Source organism: Equus caballus, chromosome 5, assembly GCF_041296265.1.
Source record: "Equus caballus isolate H_3958 breed thoroughbred chromosome 5, TB-T2T, whole genome shotgun sequence".
Lineage (NCBI taxonomy): Eukaryota > Metazoa > Chordata > Mammalia > Perissodactyla > Equidae > Equus > Equus caballus.
In genome coordinates, this window is record NC_091688.1 from 63,738,189 (window position 1) to 63,759,151 (window position 20,963).

Sequence of the window (20,963 nt, forward strand, 5' to 3'; positions counted from 1 at the left end):
TCCTTATAAGGTTTTAAGGAGTAAATAAGGGCATGTGAGTAAAGTTCCTGTCTCATAGTAATAAGCAGTAGTTGTTATTTTAATTTTTATTCCTATCCCACACAGATGGAGAACCATGGTCTCAGCCTTGGGGAGGGACCAGGAAGAACCAAAATAAAAAAAGGATTGTGAGCCCCAGTGTGAGTGCTGGCTCAGTGCCTCTGGGATGCACGTGCTGTATGTGTGTTCTTTGACGTGTGGAATAGGTGTGTGGCAATGGCTCTCGTGCTATGCTCTGGGGCACAACCTATGGAGATCACACATCCAGGGAAGACCCAGCTGCCCCTACAGACATGATGTGTGAACAGGATGAGCAGAAAGCGTGGAGGCTGGGCATGCAGCTGACATTGTCTTCTTCACACAACTCTTACAACCATCCCCAGAGCCTTCTCTCGCCTGTGAACAATGGCAACTCTTGAGGAAAAACTGATTGCCTTGGTTGCAGAAACAGTCCCAAACAATAGGATCACGGTAGTGGGTATTGGACAAGTTGGTATGGTATGGCGTGTGCCAGGAGCACTCTGGGAAAGTCTCTGGCTGATGACCTTGCTCTTGTGGATAAGGGAGAAATGATGGATCTGTAGCACAGCAGCTTATTTCTTCAGACACCTAAAATTACGGCAGATAAAGATTATTCTGTGACGGCCAACTCTAAGATTGTGATGGTAACTGCAGGAGTCCCTCAGCAAGAGGGACAGTCATCTCAATCTGCCGCAGCGGAATGTGAATGGCTTCAAGTTTATTACTCTCCCGATCACTGAGTATAGTCCTAAATGCATCATAATTACGGTTTCCAACCCAGTGGGTATTCTCACACATGTTATCTGGAAAGTAAAAGTGGATTACCCAAGCACCATGCGATAGGAAGCCGGTGTAATCTGGAACCTGATAGATTTCACTATCCTAGAGCTGAAAAACTTGGCATTCATCCCAGCAGCTGCCATGGATGGATTTGGCGAGAACATGGCGACTCAAGTGTGGCTGCGTGGAGTGGAGTGAATGTGGCAGGCGTTTCTTTCCAGACTCTGAATCCAGAGATGAGAATGGACGATGATAGTGAAAATTGGAGAGAAGTGCACAAGATGGTGGTTGAAAGTGCCTGTGAAGTCATCAAGCTAAAAGGATATACCAACTGGGCTATGGGGTGAAGCGGGATTGATCTCATTGAATCCGCGTTTAAACTCTATCCAGGATTCACCCAGCGTCAGCGATGGTGAAGGGGACGTGGGGCATTGAGAACGAAGTCTTCCTGAGCCCTGCACGCATCCTGAATGCTGGGGGATTAACCAACATTATCAACCAGAAGCTGAAGGCTGATGAGGTCGCTCAGCTCAAGAAAAGTGCAGATGCCCAGTGGGACATCCAGAAGGACCTACAACACCTGTGACTTCTGGGTTCTAGGCTGTAGAAATTCAACAACTCCAGCGTGGTTAACCACGAACCCTGAGTTTTCATTCATGTACGTTGCTTTTATCTTCCTGGATATGTGAATGGGGGCTCGCAGAATCAAAGTCCATGCTTGGTTTATTGCTTGCAATATGAGCCCTTGAATAAATAAAATTAACTATTATAAAAAAAAAGGAAAAGTAAAGAGAGAGTGGAGGCTGAGGCCTCAGGCAGGCCTGGATGCCAATCCTGCCCATGCCTCTGCCAGGCTGTGAGCATGGCCGGTGGCTTCACCTGTCTGAGCTGCTGCTTCCTCAGCTGTCACACAGCAGGATGGTCCTCACACTGCTGCACAGGGGCTTGAGGACATAATGTGCAGGCACACACAGAGCGTGAGGTCGCTGCTCCTGTCTTCCTCCTCTTGCCGCTTAGACACTCTCCGGGACGTGTACAAAGGAGGAGACGAGGCTGTGACGGCCTTGGGCACCAGTGACTGAGAGTTCTCCCAGGCCCCGGGTGTGTGGCTGCCACTGCAGATGCTCTCAGGCGTATAACAAAGCAAGCTTGGCCCGTGGCGGGTGATGGTGACGTTCGATGACCTAAAACAGTTAAACCCATAATCAGAGGGTGCTCCAACTCGGCTGCTGTGGGTTTGTTGGCCCACAAGTCACGATCAACTTGCTGGGAGCGCACATTGGCCGTTAGCCCTCAAAGTTCTGTTGCTAAGAGATTATGAACCAAATGATGTTTCTAAAAAATAACCGTGACAGGATGTTCCAGGATAGAGCCATAATAACAGCCCAAACCGAAGGGATATGCTGTTATTGATAAGTCCTTATGAAGAGCTGAGGAATGGGGTGATGGGGAGGGAGCCTGGCCATACACATCCTATGGAAATTACTGGTTTGCGAAGGTTTGGAATGTAACAAAAAAGACTCAGTGATAAAACTGTAAGGGATATAATATAACGTCTTCATGATTCTAAAAGTTCTTCAAGCAGCCAAGATGTATTTGTGGGGCCTGTTATTTGCCTATTCCATGCCTGTTTACGACCGTCTCAGCCACATTCAGTTGCAGGCGGTGACTAACTCTAGCATAGCCGTAACCACCCCTGTTTGGCACAATGCCCGTGGGCAAGAATTGATGAAGCGATTTAACATAGCTGTTTGCAGCCACCTCCACAATTGCTCTGTTGCTGGAGCAACAGGAACCAGTCAACTCACAGAAGGCCAGGTTAGAGCAGGACAGAGGTTCCATCGATAGGGAAGTCAGCAAACAGGCACTGGCAAGAACCTGGTTGTCATTTGGCACCCAGAACAGCTCTGCCCAGGGGGCTTTCCTGGGAAGGGGCAGCAATGCAGTGCTGTGTCCTCACCAAAGGCCACTGGGTCACCTCCTGGTGACCACTGTCCAGCAGAAGGATGAGTGCAAAGGAGCTATTATCTCTTAGGAAGGGAGCTCCTGCTCTCTGCCAGCCTCGCTCCAGACCTGGGAGCAGAGCAGTGAGATGCCAGCCCTACACGCCCTTCCAGCTGCCCCCCCCCACCTCCTCCCCTGCAACCCCTTCCCAGCCACCCTGCTTTCTGTCTGGTCAGGCCCCCGGCTGCAGTGGCCTCATGGTCTACATTTCATTTCTCTGAGCAGATCATAGATGGCAAGCTGTGTTCTGCTCTCTCGTTTCACACGTGAGGGAGCCAAGATCCAGAGAGACACAATGGGGTGTCAGTCACACAGCTAGAAAGTCAGGAGGCAGACTCGTGTCTTCTACCCCAAATCCCAGGACCTTCACTGCTCACCAGACCCCAAGCACCCTATGATGCGTCGCACAGGAAACCGCTGGGTGTTGCAATAGCTCCCAGAAAGGGGTCAATGTTTCCATGGGCCATCCCTGCTGACCCTCGGTCGCTGTGTGGCCCCCAGGGGAAGGGAGCAGAGCCACAGGCACTCTGCCTTCCTCCTTCGTCCAAGGGGCAGAAGAAGGGAGTCATGAATCAAGTGAGTCATTAAGATCCCAGACTGGGAAGTTTATTCTGCTGCTCGCTACCTGGGTGACCTCAGACTAGTGACTTAATCTTCTGCAATGCTGTTTCTTATCTAAAAATTAGGACAAGACTAGAACCTACCTACTTCATAGGGTTGTTATGAGGAACGCATGAGATTAAACAGGTAAAAGTGGTTAACAGGGTGTGTGGGAAACACTCAATAAATGATAATAGCGGCGGCGGCCACAGCTGTAACAATATCGTCATTTTCACTACCACCATCACCACCATCCACTTCTGCTCGGGACCCGGGGTGCAAGTAGGTGACAACTGGAGTGCCATGGTAGTCCCCAGTGGTGACAACGGGACACATTTCTCAGGGTTCCCGGTGACAGATCCTAAATGTTTCAGAAGCTGGGCTCAAAGAACAAGGCAGCAGCATTGTGGTTTCTGTGCCTGTCCAAACACATGTGCTTCCAATTGGCTCCCCTGGGCTGGAATTCCCCGGTGCCCAGTCCAGCACAGCTCCCCCGACTGCCTAACGCCCCCCACCCTGAATCATGCTGGGCTTCTGCCCTTGGCCAGGCCTGGGGCCCTCAACGGTGGACTGCTTCCTCCCCACCACTTAACAATTCTGCCCCTTGGAGTGGGAAAGAGCTGGCCAGTCCATGGCCCCCCTCAAGTCTGTCTGAAAGTTGCTACCCAGAGAAGGGCATCGAAAGGGGTGCTGGGGGTTGGGGGGTGGAGATGAAGGCTGAGGTGGAGGGGTCATGAATTAACCAGCCCTGCCACTTGGCACCCACCCCCAACACAGCGGCTCCAGTTGTCCTGTGGGGTCAGGATGCTGTTTCTGCCGAGTCATCCTTTCTTGCCCAGAGGGATCCTGGCCCAAAGCCACATTCCTAGTGGGGTCTGAGTGCCACAGAGTATGCAAACTTCCGTTCTCACCAGCCCCCAGACCTCCAGCCCTGCACACAGGCTGGTCTCTCAGCAGCCTCTGCTGGCAGCGAACTCTCCTCCAAGTCTGTGTGTGTCCCCCCAGAGCTCCATCCGGCCCACCCCAGACCCTGCGCTCCAGGAGAGCTAAGAACATTCCACAGGGAGGGAAGGGCGCTAGCATGCAGCGCAGGGGGGGCAGGGTGGGGGAGACTGGACCTAAGGGGAGGGGGCTGCAGGGGGATTAAGGAACTATTTAAAATTCCTGCCTGCCCACTTGGTGGGCCCTCCTGCCATTGAGGGTCTAGCATCCCCTTCTTGTGCAAAACCTCGGTGTCCCCAGACAAGCAAGCTGGCCCCACCGTCTCCAGAGCTCATGTTCCAGGAGCACATTTTGAGCACCTGCTGTGTGCCAGACACTGTACTAGGCACTGGCCCCACAGCTGTGGACAAGGCAGATGCGGCCCAGTCCCTGATGTCTCTCCCATCCTTTCCAGGCCCACAACCCTTGCCTCTACTCCTGTTCTCATCGCAGACTGCTTGGGTTAAAATCTTGGCTCACCACTTCTTGCTGTGTGACCTTGAGCAAGTTACTTTACTTCTCTGGACCTCCATTACCTCATCTGTAAAATAGGGGCAGGCTAATACCTACCTCATAGGGATGTTAAGAGAGGTAAATGAGTTAATACACGTAAGATGTTTAGAACAGTTTCTGGCACAAAGAGCTCAATGTGTGTGTGTGTGTTGTGTGTGTGTGTATGTGTGTGTGTGTGTGCGTTTGACACTGTGCCTTGGCTCAGGCTGTTCTCTACCTTGAATATCTTTCCCCTTTTCTTCGAGAGTCTGTAAGTTCAGCTCAGTAGAGTTTCCAGAAGGGAGACAGATGGGGGACAGGCCTAAGGTCAGGCCACAGCCCTGCTAGGGCCACCAACACTTGCAGAGCATTTTCCTGTTTGCCAAGGATCTTACATATCCCTGCGAGGCAGACAAGGGAGGGGGCTCGGGGAGGTAAGACACCTGCCCCAGGTCGCAGCCCTAGTCAGGGTTGGACCTGAGAGTGGAGCTTGGGTCTTCTGACTACAAGTAGCTCTGTCCCTGTTCCACCTCCCAGTGCTGGTCCCCAAGAACCTCCAGATGCCCTGAGGCCATCGCTAGAATCTCAGAGCTCCCCCGAGGCTCGAGACCCAGAGGATGGGGCCTTCCTGGCCCTTCCGAGTCAGTAGGGTTTGTCTCAGAGCTGGACAGGGCCAAGGAAGGCCTCAGGACAGGGGGCGCCGGCCTGGCAGAGCCCTGAGGAGGGCCTGCAGGAAGAGCTCAGCCCAGGAAACTCTGAGCAATGCCGGCAGACCACAGGGCCCCGGGCTTCCTGCCCTCTCCACACAGGCTGCCCTGTCAACGTCAACGGGTTTGTGAAACCCTGCTGGGCGGGCAGTGGGGACTCGAGGGGCCCCCGAGTTCACTGGCTGTGGTCACTCTGCTCCTTCACAGCCCAGGAGAAGGTGGCTTTCCAAAGACTGCCATCGGCATTGTAATGGGATCCAGCTGCTGCAGGAGACGGGCACCTGATGGGGGTGCCACCATCTCGGGGCCCAGGCCTCCAGGCTCCAGAGCGCCTCCTGGGCCCCCACAGGTGCAGGGAGCTGCTGAACGCAGCTGTGGGGTGGGGTCCGTGGTTGAAGGACTTTGGGGTAACAGATAACGTGAGTTACAAGCCCTTGTTCATAGCTTTGCTTACTGTGTGACTGGGCAAGTTGGTTAACCTCTCTGTGCCTCAGTTTCCTCATGTGAAAAATGATGATGAAAACCACCTGCCTCCCTGCAAGGATTAAACAGAATGATGTATCTGGAAGGTCTGGAGCAGAGTGAGCTCTCCATAAATAGAAGCTGTTGTGTTAGCAACCACTATGAGTGGCAACGGTGCAAAGACTATTGCATTTCTTTGATTTTGAAATTTTAATTAAAACCACCCAGATCCAATCTACTCTACTTGAAGGAAGTCTATACCTTCCTCTTGAAGTCTCTTCTCCCTCTAACTTGTCCAAGAACCCCAAGTCTTATGTGCTCCTGAAGAGGGAGGTGGAGGGTCCAACTTCCACCCCAGAGCCAGGAGAACTGGAACTCTGAGCAGTCCCACTGCCTATTACTGACACTATTCCCATGAGGTCAGAAGGAGGAAGCTGGTCCTGTGCCATGCAGGGCCCCACAGGGCCACATGGATCTTGTAGGGTGATGATTCCCAGGATGGCCAAGGGTGCCGGTGCCTCTGTCCTGCTCCCACGCTCGTGGCCTCTTCATGCCCATATGTGGCCGTTCCCAGTGAGGAGTCTGCGGGGCTCCTGGGTCCATTCCTCCCAGACTGGCTGGGGCCTGAGTCCCTTTTCCTTCCCCAGGATCCATGCTGGGGTTGGGGCTACTTCTCCTCTCCAGACCCCAAAACACATGGTTCCTCCGTGGTTCCTCCGTGTCTAAAAGTCCCTAGAAAGCTGTACACCTCGGTCACCCCCGGCGCCAGCCCTCGACAGTCAACCCCACTGCTAATTCTCTGCCCGCAGACCACCCAGGTCACTCTCGCACAGAACAGAGACACAGTGGTCTCGGGTGGGCCGTCCTGTGTATTAGTTTTCTTCTCAGTAACTGGACAGCAGGGAGAAGCCAAAGCTGAGGCCAGGGCAGGAGGGGAGCCCTTTTCTCTTTATGCCCGAGGAGCCCCAGATGTGAGCTCCTGGAACAGGGAGCCAGGGCCTCAGAGGGTTCCATTTCAGCATCGTCTGGCTCCTGGCTCCAGAGCCTGAGCTCTCACCAACATGTCCGTATGGCTCAATGAATGCTTGTTGACTGACTGACTGACTGACTGACTATAGCAAAAAGACATTTCTGAAGGATGAGGGATAATGCAGAGACGTCTGGTTGGACAGAAGAGGGGAAAATGGACTAGGCAGACCAGGGCAATGGGGCAGTGAACGGGTCTGCAGGAGGGGTGGGCAGCCTGTGGGAGCAGAGGAAAAAGGATGCATTTCTAGGGTGGTCTGAGCAAGGGGCAGTCAGGGTGGTGCTAGGGTTGCTGAAAGACCCAGGAGGCATCTCTGGGAGGACCCTGGAGATCACTGGACTTCTCCAGGTGCACGGTGGAGGCTGGGGAGCAGGAGGGCAGGACCCCGTGGAGGCAACCGCCCCAGTGGAGGAAGTGTGGGGGAGGTGGCCCCCAGGGAGATCCAGAGGCAACCATCGAAACTATAACTCCCCTCCGTGAAGGCACCCCTGGGCGTTGTGCACACCGTAAATCAACAGGAAGCACACTGCCCTTAACAGTGTCCAGAGCCCAGGTTGCCCGAGAGAGGGGCTCCCACTGCCCGGAGGTGGCTCCAACATCATTTATGTCCAGCTCAGTGCCCTGTGCTGAGACCTAGGCCTCCCGAGTCCTCTGGGGCTTGAGCAACCTGGGGTGACCTGGGCTCTCTCAGGAGCAATGAGCACAGGGAGTGTCTGAGGGGGACGGGAGCAACAGCCAGGGCCACTGCAGAGACCACTGGAGCCACAGCCTTTAGAGCCCAATAACCTGGTTCAAACCCCAGCTCGGCCACCCACCAGCTGTGTGACAAGGTACCCTCTCTGAGTCTCAGTCGTGCACAATGCCAAAAGAATGACCCTCGTGGAGCCGTTGTGAGGATTCAGAGGGAAGACATAAAGCACTCAGCATGGAGCCTAGCATGTGGCACGTAGGATAATGGTGGCCTCATGTGACATTGTGCTGGTAAAGGTGTGCCAAGGAACCAGGGAAGGGTGACAGAGACTTCTCCCAGCCTTGTGCCTTTCCAAGAACCTACCTGGCATCTCTCCCTCCTCCAGCTGGGGCTCCAGGCCCAACTGGAGGGGGCTGGGCCTTGGCCCAGAGAACAGGAGGTTTCTCACCGTGGCAGGGAAATTGCTGGGTTGGGGGTGTGGGCAGCCACAGTGACCGTCTCTCTGCAGGACGGATGCGGCTTTGCTGACAGAGAGTCTGCGGCCTGGACATGCCAGCGGTGCAGGTCTGAGGTCAGCAGTGGGGAGCCGGGCCCGCCGCGGCCTTACCGCTCCCAGCAGGGCCCCACCAGGGCAAAGTCATCTGCTTTCACTCAGCTGCCCCTTGGCCCAGGGAGGGACGGGGGCTGAGACCTCCTCCCCAGGCCCGACTTCTCACTACACAGAATGGACGCCGAGGGCGCAGAAGGACCAGAGATCAAGGTTTGCTGTCATAGGTCCCTAAAGCGACATCCTGCACTGGCCCCTTTTTGCAAGGCCATGTCTAATCCAGCCCCATCAGTCCCCCAGCTCCCCACACCCTGTCACAAGCCTCTGGCTTGTTCCCCACTCCAGGACCTTGCACTCACACCCTGGAGGCCCCTTCTCTGCCCTGCGCACGGCTGACCCCCATCCTTCAGCTTAAACCCCATTTCCTCAGGAAAACCTCCCCGACCCCCATTTGGTCCCCATGAAACAATCTTGTGGGGCACAATCTGGTTTGTACTCATGTGTTTATCTGTGAGACCATTTCACGCCTGCCTCCCCTCTAGGCTGGAAGCCCCGTGCAGGTAGGAACTGTGTCTGTCTTCCTGAGACTGTGTCCCTAAGATCCAGCACAGGGCCTGGCCCAGTACGTGCTTGACAAATACTTGTTGAATGAATCATGCCTCATAATTTTTCTAGCAGTTTCCTTCAGTCATCTTCAGTGTTTTGATCATCACTGGATCCCTCTAGGATAGTCAGTGCCTACACTCATTTTACAGGCCCAGAGTTGAGGTCAGAGGTGAGTTACTGGCCCCTGGCTCCTAATCCTGTGCTCACCCTTATCTAGGAGAAGGAGTTTATGCTGGGAGAGGAGAGGTGTGTGCCGTGGACTCAGCAACCAGAGAGAGGGCTGTGAGGGCCAGGGGAGGGTGGGGTGCTGCTGGACCCCTCCGGCAGCCAGGTTCCCCCATAAATAATGTACCAGTCAACCTGAAGCAACCCCATTTCCAGAGAAAGTCCAGGCCAATGCCACTGAGGATGTGTCTCAGCAGCCCCCCAACTCTCACCCCCAGTGACCCGCTCAGAGACCCCCAAGCTGGAGTAGCCTGCTTCTCCCCGACGAGGGGGGTGAGCTTTGCAGTCAACTACCCTGGGGTCAAAACCAAGTGCAGCCACGGACAGCTGGGCCGTCTCAGACAGGTCACTCACCTCTCTGGGTCTCAGTCTCCTCGTCTGTACAATGGTGCAATAACAGGCTGAGGCTTCCACGAGCCGGTGAAGGTCCAGGGCCCAGCTCTAAGGATTAGGTTTCTGTGCTGTCACGCCCTCAATGGCTCACGGGCACCCTCTCTCTGGCATTAAGTGGTTTTTCCGTTGGTGGTAGACAGGCCTCATGCCCCTCTCCCTGGGAGTGCCTTGGGGACAGGGGGCAGTCTCTGCCTCATGCCAGCCTCATGAGACAGCTCCCTCTGACCCCGTGCCTTGTCTAACATGGCCGGGGTGGCTGCTCAACTGATGAGCGAGTACGTGAGAGTTTGCTTGGGTCCAGAGCAGAAGCTCTGCTCCTGTCCTGCTGACCAGAAGACCAGGGCGCCGGGAGGAGGTCCCTGTCCTGCCTGGACCTGAGGGCTGGAGGATGAGGGCCGAGGGCGGTGCTGTGGAGTAAAGGGGACCTTCAGAGAACCTGTGAGTTCCAAAAGAGGGAGCAACAAACTCCTGAGGAGAAGGAGGGTATGACCAGAGTGGGGCAGAATCCAGAAAAGAGGCTGTGATGGGGCCCTGCGAAGGGCAGATTTGGCCTGGGACCCAAGGGGTAGCCCCAGGGCCTGCAGAGACAGGAAAAGGGTGCCTCGAGACAACAGGACAAGGAGCCCAGACCTTGGCCTGCAGGTGGGGAAAAGGAGGCCTAGGAACCTGGGAAACAAAGACACGAGCGTGCCACCTTGGATGCCAGGGCTCACAGGGTGTCTGTCCCACTCTTCACCAGGATGGAACTGCACCCTGGGTACCCTAGCAGCTCCTATCTAGACCAGGGCCTGGCACAGAGCAGGGCCCAAGGAACACTTGTTAAAAGAATGAAAAAGAAGAGATTTTTCTATGAGCCTCTTAACTGGTCTCCGCCTCCTCGAGTCTGCCCTCCTTACAGCCATGTCCAGAAGGCCGCCCCGGGGAGCGAACTCCGACCCCAGCGTCCCAACTCCTAACTGCGGTGCCTCCCCTCCCACCGCAGCCAAAGTCACACACTAATGGCCTGTGAGCCAAATCCGGATCACAGACCTTTCCGCTTTGGGCTACGCCCTGTGTTTTTGTTTTGTTACGTGTTAAATTTGAATTAGTTGCTAACATCTCAAAAGGAAAGTGCCCACATACAAATCTATGTTTCCAGTTTCTCTGAAGAGTCCCGTGGGTGACATATCACACGGGGCCTGCCTACCCACCTGGGACTGTGGCCGGAGTGGCTGGGAGAAGGCCTGCCCTGCCCAGACCAAGCTCTTCCTGCACCTGCATCTTCACCCCGCCCATCCCACCCCGGCCCCTGCAGACAGCAGAGCGTGCAACCCCAGCCCACAGGCTAAAGGCCAAACTCGTCCACCAGGCCCCAAGGTCTCCGGGAAGCGACGCTTGGGATGAGCTTCTCCACCTGTCTGTCCCTACTGTCTTTGTCCCTCAGATTCTGGCCGCATCACTACCTCTAGTTGTCTGCCTCCTTGTGCTCTTTCACGCCCTTGTGTGCTTGCACTAGTGGACCTCAGCCTGTGGTGCCTGTCCCCACCGTGGGGACCCCGCCAATTCCCATCTGGTCTTCATTGTAGGCTCAAGGCCACTTGGTGGTGGAGCCTCCTGCCACCTAGAGCGAACAGCCCCTCTGTGCCACCACAGCAGGGTACCCACAGCCACCCACATGTGGCTCCAGTTCTCTGCATTGCACCCTAGCTGTGGGCTCAGGGCCGTGGGAAACACAGCTCTGTCTCCCCTTATGGCTGGTACCCACAGGCCCAGTCTCAGACCTAGAGTCTCAGGACACTCCTTGAGGGAATGAATTAGAGAGAAGCCCTTGATTTCATGGGTGGCAGCTGCATAAAAAATCCCCAACAGGGGTCGGCCCAGTGGCACAGCAGTTAAGTTTGCATGTTCTGCTTTGGCATCCTGGGTTCACCAGTTTGGATCCCTGGTGTGGACCTATACACACCACTTGTCAAGCTATGCTGTGGCAGGCCATCCCACATATAAAGTAGAGGAAGATGGGCCCAGATGTTAGCTCAGGGCCAGTCATCCTCAGCAAAAAGAGGACGATTGGCGGCAGATGTTAGCTCTGGGCTAATCTTCCTCAAAAAAAAAAAAGAAAAGAAAAATCCCCAAACAACACCAAAGAAATCAAGAAACCTTTGGTTTGTGGCCTTATCAAGGGCTTCATTTTATCACATCTACTTCCAACCCACACACACTGCCCTGCCAGTTCCAGGACAGACTCTTCCTCAATCGGGCCAGCTCCAGAAAAACAAGAAAATGGGACAAATGTTATTTTTGGAGACGTACACACACACGCACACACACACACCACTTACATCAGCCACATGCATGCACGTCCCATGTCCACTACCATCATGCACCTCCTCTCTCACCCCCAGCTGGGGGGGCCATGGCTCTTTCATGTTCCAGGCCTTTCCTGACCCAAATGGCTGTGTCCTGAGCTCTCAGCCAGGCCTACTCCTTGCACCCAGCCTGCTAAATTGATCGTGGAGTTGGACAGCCCAGGCCCAGAGCTAGAGGTAGAGACTGGTATCAAACCTGGGAGTTAAAAGAGACTTCAAGACCCGCCCATTTTACAGATTCAAACAGTTAGCCCAGAGTCGGAGTCCCAGGGGCAGGGCCTAGCCGGGGTGAGGGCGGGCACACCCCCTGACCCGCCCACCCACCCCGGCCCTTCGCCCTTCCCGGAGCCCTGGCACGCCAGGCGACACTTAATCCTCACCGCGGCCAGCCGGCCGGGGCGCTGGGTCCCGCTGGCCCCCTTTGCAGATGTGGAACAGCCCACACAGCCAGCTCCTGAGTGGCAGGGCCAGCTCTGCCCCTCGTCTGCCCAGACCTGGCCTGGAGCCTCCTTCTTCACCACCAAGTTCCGAGAGTCGCCCCTGGGTGACGGGCTTGACAGGGACCCGGAGAGAGGAAACGGAAACTAATACACCTACCCAGTGGTGCCATACACGGAGCTGGCATTCACATTCGCTGTCGTGTAGATTTGTATATTTAATGAGATTATCTTCCCACAGCCAAAAGTAAAATGTCTGGAAGAAGGGGCAGTTTTTTCTCACTGCCTCTGACCCCACTGGGGCCCCAGTGGGCTGATGGAGCCACTGAGACGTTTCCTCCTGGGCCAGTGAAAAGAGGAGACTCAGGCTCCACGGGTGAGTCATTGGCCCAGGGGCATCTCCAGGACAGAACCCAGGTTGGCCTGCCTCTGGCCCTTGCCCCGGCTGTGTGCCCCCCAGCCTCGGGTCTACCCACCAGACAGAGAACAGGCCCAAGCAGTACCCTGGAAGGCTGGGGAGTGTTAGTGGGAGGAGGCAGGGGGACTTCCTCCCTAATAAGCCCAAGGTCTCCTCCCCCAGCCCTGGGGTGGGCACCCTGGGTCAGCAGAGGTGTCAGTCCTCCTGGGCACCGGCCACAGCACTGGGAACCAGGGCTCCAAGGGTGGCAACTCAGTTCTTCTTGGCTGCCTCCGACTCTGCCTCCTGTTGTCCTGGCTACCCTAGCCAAGCCCATTAATCACCTTCACTTGCCAATCCCCCAGGAATGTGGCGGTCTCATAAAAGTCAGCCCTGGGTTAAACAAACAAACCAACCTGGAGGCCTCTAAGTCAGCTGCAGAGGCTCCACCAGGTTTCTGGCCTCTTTCCTCTGCTCGGCACGCAGCACCCCCCCCCACCCCTGCTGCACCTACCACCACTGAGATCTCAGAGCCACCCTCCCACACACACCCCAGAACTAGGAGGGAAAGGTGTTATCCAGTGAAACCACCTTTAGATTGGGGAGTGGGTGCCCAGAAGTCTGAAAACTGCCTCCCCCTGCCCAGGGCCTCCCCTCTCCACCTGCTCCCACCCCACCACCATCTGTGGCACCCACTCTTCCTCAGGACTCGCAGGGCATATTTGGCGTCTAGCACCCCACTCCCCAATCCAGGGCTCTGCAAACCACCTTTCATCCTACCCAAACCACCTCTCATCCTAGCCTGTCCCCACCCTCGAGGGAACAGGACGTGGCTCTGGGGAGATTTCCCTATGGAAGTGAAGAGGCCAGAGGAGTTGGGGCCACTGGGAGGCTCTGGGGGTAAGTCTCTTCCTGCCCCCATCCTACCCTCTTCCACCCCCTCCTCAATTCCTAGGACTCAGCACCAGTAAAGTCCCACGGGCCCTCGCCTGGGGGCAGGTTCAGTCCTGCCTCAGGGACTTTCTGCTGAAGGGAAGAGGGACCCACACCCCTAAGTGAATATAAACGAGGGGGAAAATATGCAAACACTCAGCCAACTCACCAGAAGAGAAGAACCCACAGCCGGACAGAGGGATGCACACAGGTGCGGACCACACTGCTGCTCAAGAGAGCGGGCCAATCCAGGGCTGCGGCTCCCAGTGCAGGGCCCAGGACCTCCAGGGTTCCCAAGCCACTTAAAATATTTCAGAAAGCCAACGGACATCCTATATTTAGCCATGGTGAGGCTACTGGGGTTAACAAAAATTCCAAGGCTTTGCATTTGGCTGGAATTACATCAATGCAGAAACACTGGCCATCTTGTGCTGATAAACATTCTAAGGGTCCATGTACAAGTATCAGATTGAGGAAATGGAGAAAGAAGTAATAACTTAGCAACAGCTGTTTAATAAATTTTTTCCAAACATGGAGTTTGTTGGGAAGAAAATAATAATATGGATCGTAGATGTTTATTTCCTTAATATACAAAGAGCTCCTACAAATCAATGAGAAAAAGATGAATAACCCTCCCCCAAAATAATCAAAGGCCAATAACATAGGATTCACAAAAAAAGAAAGGAAAGAAATTCAAACAGCTAATAAATAAAGAAAAGTATGCTCAGCCTCACTCTTAAAGTGATATCATTTTTCACCTATCAAATCAGCAGAGATTTAAAAGTTTGATAATCCCAGTATTGGTGTGCATATAAGGAAATGGGCATTCTCATACATTATTGGGGGAACTTTATATTGTTAGTGTTTTTGGAAGGCAATATGGGAACATATCTTCAAATTTTAGTCAGCTGGCAATTAGCCTACAAATATAGTTGCTCATCTCAGCACTGTTTGTAATGGCAAAAATTGGAAGCAGTCTATAAATATCCTTCTCAAAAGGAACTGGTCATTCAAACCTTTACAATGGACTTGGCAGTCATTACAAAGAATGGGTAGATCTACAGATATCGACAAGAAAAAAATGTCCAAGATATGACATTAAATGAAAAAAAAAGCAAGCTGTAAGATAACATGGTTATAGTATGGTCTCATTTGTATTTTAAAAAAAAGAAAACGCACATAGGGGCTTGTAGCTATATATGCTTGTTTATAAAGGAATAAACAAGAAATCATTAGGAGTGGTTCCCTGGGGAACAGCATGGGGCAAGGGGAAAGGGCACACAGAATGCTTTTGATTTTTATAGGCCCTTCTCTGCTCTTATAGTATTTACCATAATTTTTGTAATTTTTAAATCAATTGTTTTTATTGAGGGATAATTGACATATAACTTTATATTAGTTTGAGGTATACAACACAATGATTGGATATTTGTATAGAAATTGATTTTTAAGGGGTCACTGGCAAGGAAAGGATGGGGGCCCCCAGTTTAGAAGCTCCAGATTATCGCCAAGAATGGGCCATCGGAAGACGAAAGACGAGGCCAGCTGCAGCACGGAGGAGGGGGGCCTGCAGGAGCAGGCGTCTCTTTCATCTGCAAGAAGAGGGCCGTGGAGGGAGGTCTGCCCTCTTGGCACCCCCGTGCCAAATGGAGGCTGAGGAGAGGAACAGACCCTTAAATACCAGCACCAGCCTCGCAGGGGCAGCTGACTCGCCCTGGGGTCTGGTCCAGCCCCTCCTCTGCTCACTCTGCCTCAGGGCCCCTCCTTCTCTCTCTCACCCAGGCCTGGACCAAATCTCTGACCCACAAGAACGGAATTTGCACAAGAACTTTTCTAAAAGGAAAACAGAAAGTGAAAAGGCCAACCAAGAGATGGCTGTTTGAGAACAGGTTTATGACCAGAAGATCTTACAGCTGGGCCAGAGATGCTGGGGCGAAGGGTGGGGTCCTCTGGGAGAGGAGGACTTTTCTGGTCTTTGTGGGATTCCTCCTACCCCCACCTTAACTGCAGTCCTATGGAGGCAGAGTGGGGTCACAGGGCCCTCGACTGTGATGTCAGCTCCTGAGCTTCTTAACAGGGTTGTCACTCTGCTTCCCTGACCCTCAGTATCTTCATCTGTAAAGTGGGGACTGTGGTACCTTGAGGGTAGATGTGAGAAACAGAAATAATACAAACAAACATTACAGCACAATGTTTGCCATATAGCAAGTGGTCATTAAAAAGTATATAGTTAACTAATCTTATTGTGGTAATCATTTTGCAATATATTCACAGATCAATTCATTATGTTGTACACCAGAACTTTAACACAATGTCACATGTCATCATGTCTCAATAAAGCTGGGGTGGATGGAAGCATATATAACTATATCTGTTCACCAACATTCTCCAAACACAGCCTCACCTCCATGCCTTTGCTCAGGTGGGTTCCCCTGTCTGGGATGCCCCTCCTCGTTCTCACAAAATCTTACTCATGTGTCAAGGCCTAGCTCCAGTGTCACCTTTGTCAAGGCTTTGGTAGCCCTGGCTGAGCAGAAGCGTCTCTCCTCCTCAGGGCTTTGGGCGCTCTGTTCGCAGCCCTCCCAGCCCTTCCCGCAGACTCGCGCGGGAGTCCTCTGCCCTATGCACTGGGGGTCCTGGGCCAGGATGCTGTCCTGGCTGGACACTGCCCTTCCATCCTTGTGTCCCTGTCCCGCTGGATCAAGCTTTGTCAAACGCCCACAGGAATGACTCCCCGTAGGGAGGGGAGTGAGCAGGGGAGTGGAACTGCTTTCTCACTAATTGCATTCCGGCATTTGGTTTGATTCCAAAGGGGATGGGGTGCCCTGAGGGGCCCAACTCAGATACCTCCTGATGCTGGGGCTCCCTCCACTGGGAGGGAGGGGCTGGGGCACCAAAGGCAAAGGGGCAGAGCTGGAGAGCTGGCCTGGGGGTGGGTTATGCCCAGGAAGGGTGGATGCCCACCCCCGTGCTGTCCCATCAGGTCACCCAACCTGGCAGCTTCAGGGGCCACACAGTGGCCTTTTGAGGAAAGGAGCCGGCCTGCCCACCCCCCCCCCCCCAAGGCTGTGCACAGCTGGCCCCTTCCCACCAAGCCGGGTGCTCCTCCCCACTCCCAGAAGGGCCTCCCCACCCAAGACCTGGGCTAAGGAAACGTCATGGGTAAGTCCTGCCCCCTGCTGGCCTCCAAGGGAATGGCCCTTCAGCTGGCAAGCTGGGGACAGGGGCTGAGAGGAGCTGGGGGGCTGCCTGGCCACACTGTGTGGGATTGATCCAGAAGACAAAGACCTCCCCAGCCCTGGTCTGGATAAAATCCACCCCAGGTCTTTCCCATTGGTCTGTGGGTCTCACCATTCAACCTTACTGGCTCAAGTCGGAACCCCGCGGCCTGGCAAAGCCCTCCAGGACCTGGTTCCAAGGTCCCTTTCCAGACTCACTTCCCACCATTCCCTCCCAAAGCCCCTGGCCTGGGTAAAGCACCTGCTGTTTGTCCTTCGAATACACACCCCTGTGTCCTAACCTCCAGCCTCGCAGGTTCTCCCCGCCTCCAGCAATGCCTTTGCCTCTCCTCTCTGCTTCCAGAGCCAGTACAAGTCTCACCTCCCGGCTGACTCTCAGCTCCAGGCAGCCTCACCCTGCTGAGTCTGTCCTCTACACTCGTTGGCCAGAGTTCAGTCCTGTCCCCTGCCACTTGTGCCCACCCTAGTCCCATCTGCAACCAGACCAAAGGATGGTCACACTGGAACGTGCACAAGCCCAGAGGTTCAGCACAGAGCCCCGCACAGTCGGGGCATGATCAGAGCTGGGTGGGGAAGGTAAGCCATCCTGGCACCTCCTGCTCCCATTCCTTCCACCAGCCGCAAGGCTTTGGGGAGGCTGGCAGGGTCCCTTGGGACGGAGAGGGATGGTCTCAGTTTAATGTGTAGGGCACTGGTCAGCCTCCAGGCTCCGTGTCCTCCCAGAACTAGCATCCAGGAGTCACCGGCTGTCAAGGCGAGTCAGGAAAGGGGGACACCCCCTGACATGCAGCCGGACATAGGAGGAATCTGTGTCCATGGGACGCCGACCCCTCCTCAGACCGTTTCTTTACATCCCCAAGACTCAGTGTCCCCGTTCATGAAATGGCCCTGTTAATACCTACTTTGTAGGATTATCGAAAGGAAAAGAAATAATACCCATTAAGCACATCACACACCTCCTGGCAAAAAGGTGTTCAATAAATGAGAGCCACTATCATGAATGGCAAACATGGAGAAGCTACAAAGTTTCCAGAATCTTCCAAGTCTGCTAGTGTTCCTGACTGGAAGCTGCTTTGGGCCTCTACCCACCACTTTGTCACCAGCTGGATGAGCAAATCCAGGCGGGACACAGATATCCCTGAGCAGCCCAGGCTGGGAGACACAGCTGTCTGGGCCTCTGTCCTTCCCAGGGATGGTGTGCTCTGGATGGACACCACAGCCCACCCCTCCTGACTTCCTGCCTTGCCCTTCAGGACCTTCCCTGGACATGCAGCTTGCTGGTTGGAAGGGCATGGCAAGGGCCTCAGCCTCTGCCCTGTGCCTGCATCCTGGTAATGTCCTCTCCATCACACGGGCTCTCCGTCTCCACTGGACAGCCCAAAGGAGAGAGGTGGGATGGGATCAAAAGGGGTTTTGAGGAGTCAGGGAGCCAATTAGGACTGGACTGCCCAGTTCCCCACTGTAGGGGGAGCTCCCCAATCCCGGGGCCATGCAGGCAAACTCCATCCAGTGAGGTGGCCGCCCTGGCCTCAGTTTCCTCATCTGTAAAACACCAGGCTGGACCTGGCCACCTCTGAGGACCCTCCCACAGGGACTGTCTGATTCGGCCTTCCCTCTCCCGTCTTAGATTCACCTGCTGTCCAGCAGGGGGAGCCCGCACCTCTTCCCAGCCGGCCAGAGCCAGGGCCTGGAGGCTGGCCAAGGGTCAGGAAATGTTCTTCCTACATCCCAGTTGTGCAGGGCATGTGACATGCTTAGTGCTGTGCCTGGCCAGGGCAAGCATGCAATAAGCAGTAATCGTGGTTGTGCCCATTTCAGATCGGGAAACAGATTTAGGAGTTTAATTTGAACCCAGGGGTTCAGGAACTGATGATGATCTGGGAGGCCCCAGGAGGCAACGATACTATCTCTGAGTATCTGAAGGCCTTGTCTTAAAAGAGGGGGCACATTGGGTGGATGTCCCGGGATGCAGGCCTCACACAGGCCGATGGAAGAATGTTCTAACGGTCAGAGCTGGCTGGCTGGAAGAGGGACTGCCTTGGCTGTCTGTGAGCATACTGTCCTAGGGAGTGTTTTAAGGAGTCAGGGTCTAAGGGATGGTGGGTCTCTCTAAGGTCCCCTCCAGCCCAGGGGGCCATGTTCTGAGAGGACTGAAAGGCCAAGCACAGGGGGTGCCTGCCTGGAGTCACAGCGGCCACTGCCCTTCAGGGGGCTTGTTTCCCCCCAGGGCCTCAGGGCTATCTGGACACTGCCTGGGACATGGTCAGCCTCATGGCTGGAGGAGCCTGGGATGCTGTCTGCAGGCCTCTGGATCCCAGTCACAGGCCCAGGAGCAGCCCCTCACTGGCTGTTCCACAGCTGGCCCCTCCCATTCAGGGCTTACTCTGGAATCCAGGGCAGGCCTCCCAGGGCAGGGCCGTCAGTGGCTTGAGTCCTGTGTTCTGTTCATGGGGCCACAACCCCTCCGGCCTGCACACACAGACTAGGCTCATTCCAGGAGCCCTGCAAAGCTGTCTGCTCAGGCCTCTACATGGATGAACATTCCGGGTTGGAGTTGAGAGACTGGGCTCCTGACCCCAGCTGCTGTCCCGTTGCAGAGCAGAGCATGGCAGGAGAAGCTTCTCTGGAAGGACGCTGCCTGTCGGTGGCACAAGCACACACCTTAGGGCACACCCAAGGGACTGAGTGGGGAGGGCAGGAGGCAGGCAGAGGGACAGGTTCTCAGGGCCAAACTGGTCAGGCAGCAGCCTAGCACGAGTCACTTTTGGGCGACACACTTAAGGCAGGACATTGCCAACTGGAGAACAGGGGAGCACTAGTTCCCATGAGAACCTCTGGGGAGACTAAAAATTTGGGTTCTGGGACTCCTTCCTGGGCTGGGAATGGGTGGAGTTAGGACCTTGTATTTTTAGCCAGCCTCTGCAGGGATTCCCATGGAGCCAGGCATTTGAGAAACTGCTCTAGAGACCATGATGGCAGCCTGCCTGGGCACCGTGCTATCTGGGTGGTTGAGCAGGCCAGGGAAAGCCTGCCTTGGGAAGAGACGACTTGGAGGTATCGGGTCTACTCTGAGTGGCTCCACAGGGATTGCCGGGAGCAGCAGGAAGGACTTACAGGGAGGCCAACCTGGGGAGCATATTTATGGAGCCGCTCCCCTGCTCCAGACAACGTGACCTACGCTGTCTTATGTAATCCTCACAGTCATCAGCAGCCCTTCCGACAAATGATGAACCTGCAGCTCGAAGAACTCAGGTTCCAAGGCCACACGGCTAAGAGCCAGAGCTGGGGTTCAGACCGAGTGTTTCTGACTCTGAGGCCCTTGCTCGGCACTGCGGAGAGTCAGCGTGGCCTGCATTGCTGGCGGGTTAACGAGCCCCCGGTCACTAGAGGGTCCCAGCAGCAGCTGGACACTGCCGAGGAGAAGCTGGCTTTGTGGAGGCCCAACGACGTGGCATGGGAACCTGTGGTGGGGATGTGAGGGCTGAGAGACCAAGGACAGGCCTCCGGACTCCCCCGCTGGCTCTCCTCCCACCTCACCACCCCCCACACACACCTCTCCCAAGGCTCCAGGAAGGCCAGCAAGGCACATCCAGTGCCTCTCAAGGCCAACCGGGGTGAGGCCTGGCCCCAGCCCAAGACCTGGGTGGCCTCAGTGGGGAGGCCTGAGATTCCTCAGGGTCACAGCCAAGGGCGCATGGCACAAAGGGGAGAGCTGAGCCTTCCCAGGTCCCTTCCAGGCCACTTACCTCACCCTCCAACAGCCACCCCTGTGTAGGACCGAGTTCCAGGGCTGCAGGAGGAGTACCTCTCTGGGGCATTTCTGTCTTGTTTTGTTACTTTAAAAATTCCTATTTGGGTGATGTGGAGTGGGAGCGGAGAGGCACTGATTACAAAAGTAACATGCTCTTTGGGAAAAAGTTGGAAAATATAGAAAAGTGCAAAGAAGAAACCACGTAGGAGTCCCCGCACATCCTAGAGATGACTGACATTGTTTCTTTTCTTCAAGCCAGGCCGTGTAGGTTCACACGGCACTCCTG

General features: G+C 54.8%; 1 pseudogene; it reads left to right on the plus strand.

Annotated features, from left to right (window-relative positions):
- LOC100061884 (lactate dehydrogenase B pseudogene) lies at nucleotides 361-1,605 on the plus strand (annotated as a pseudogene).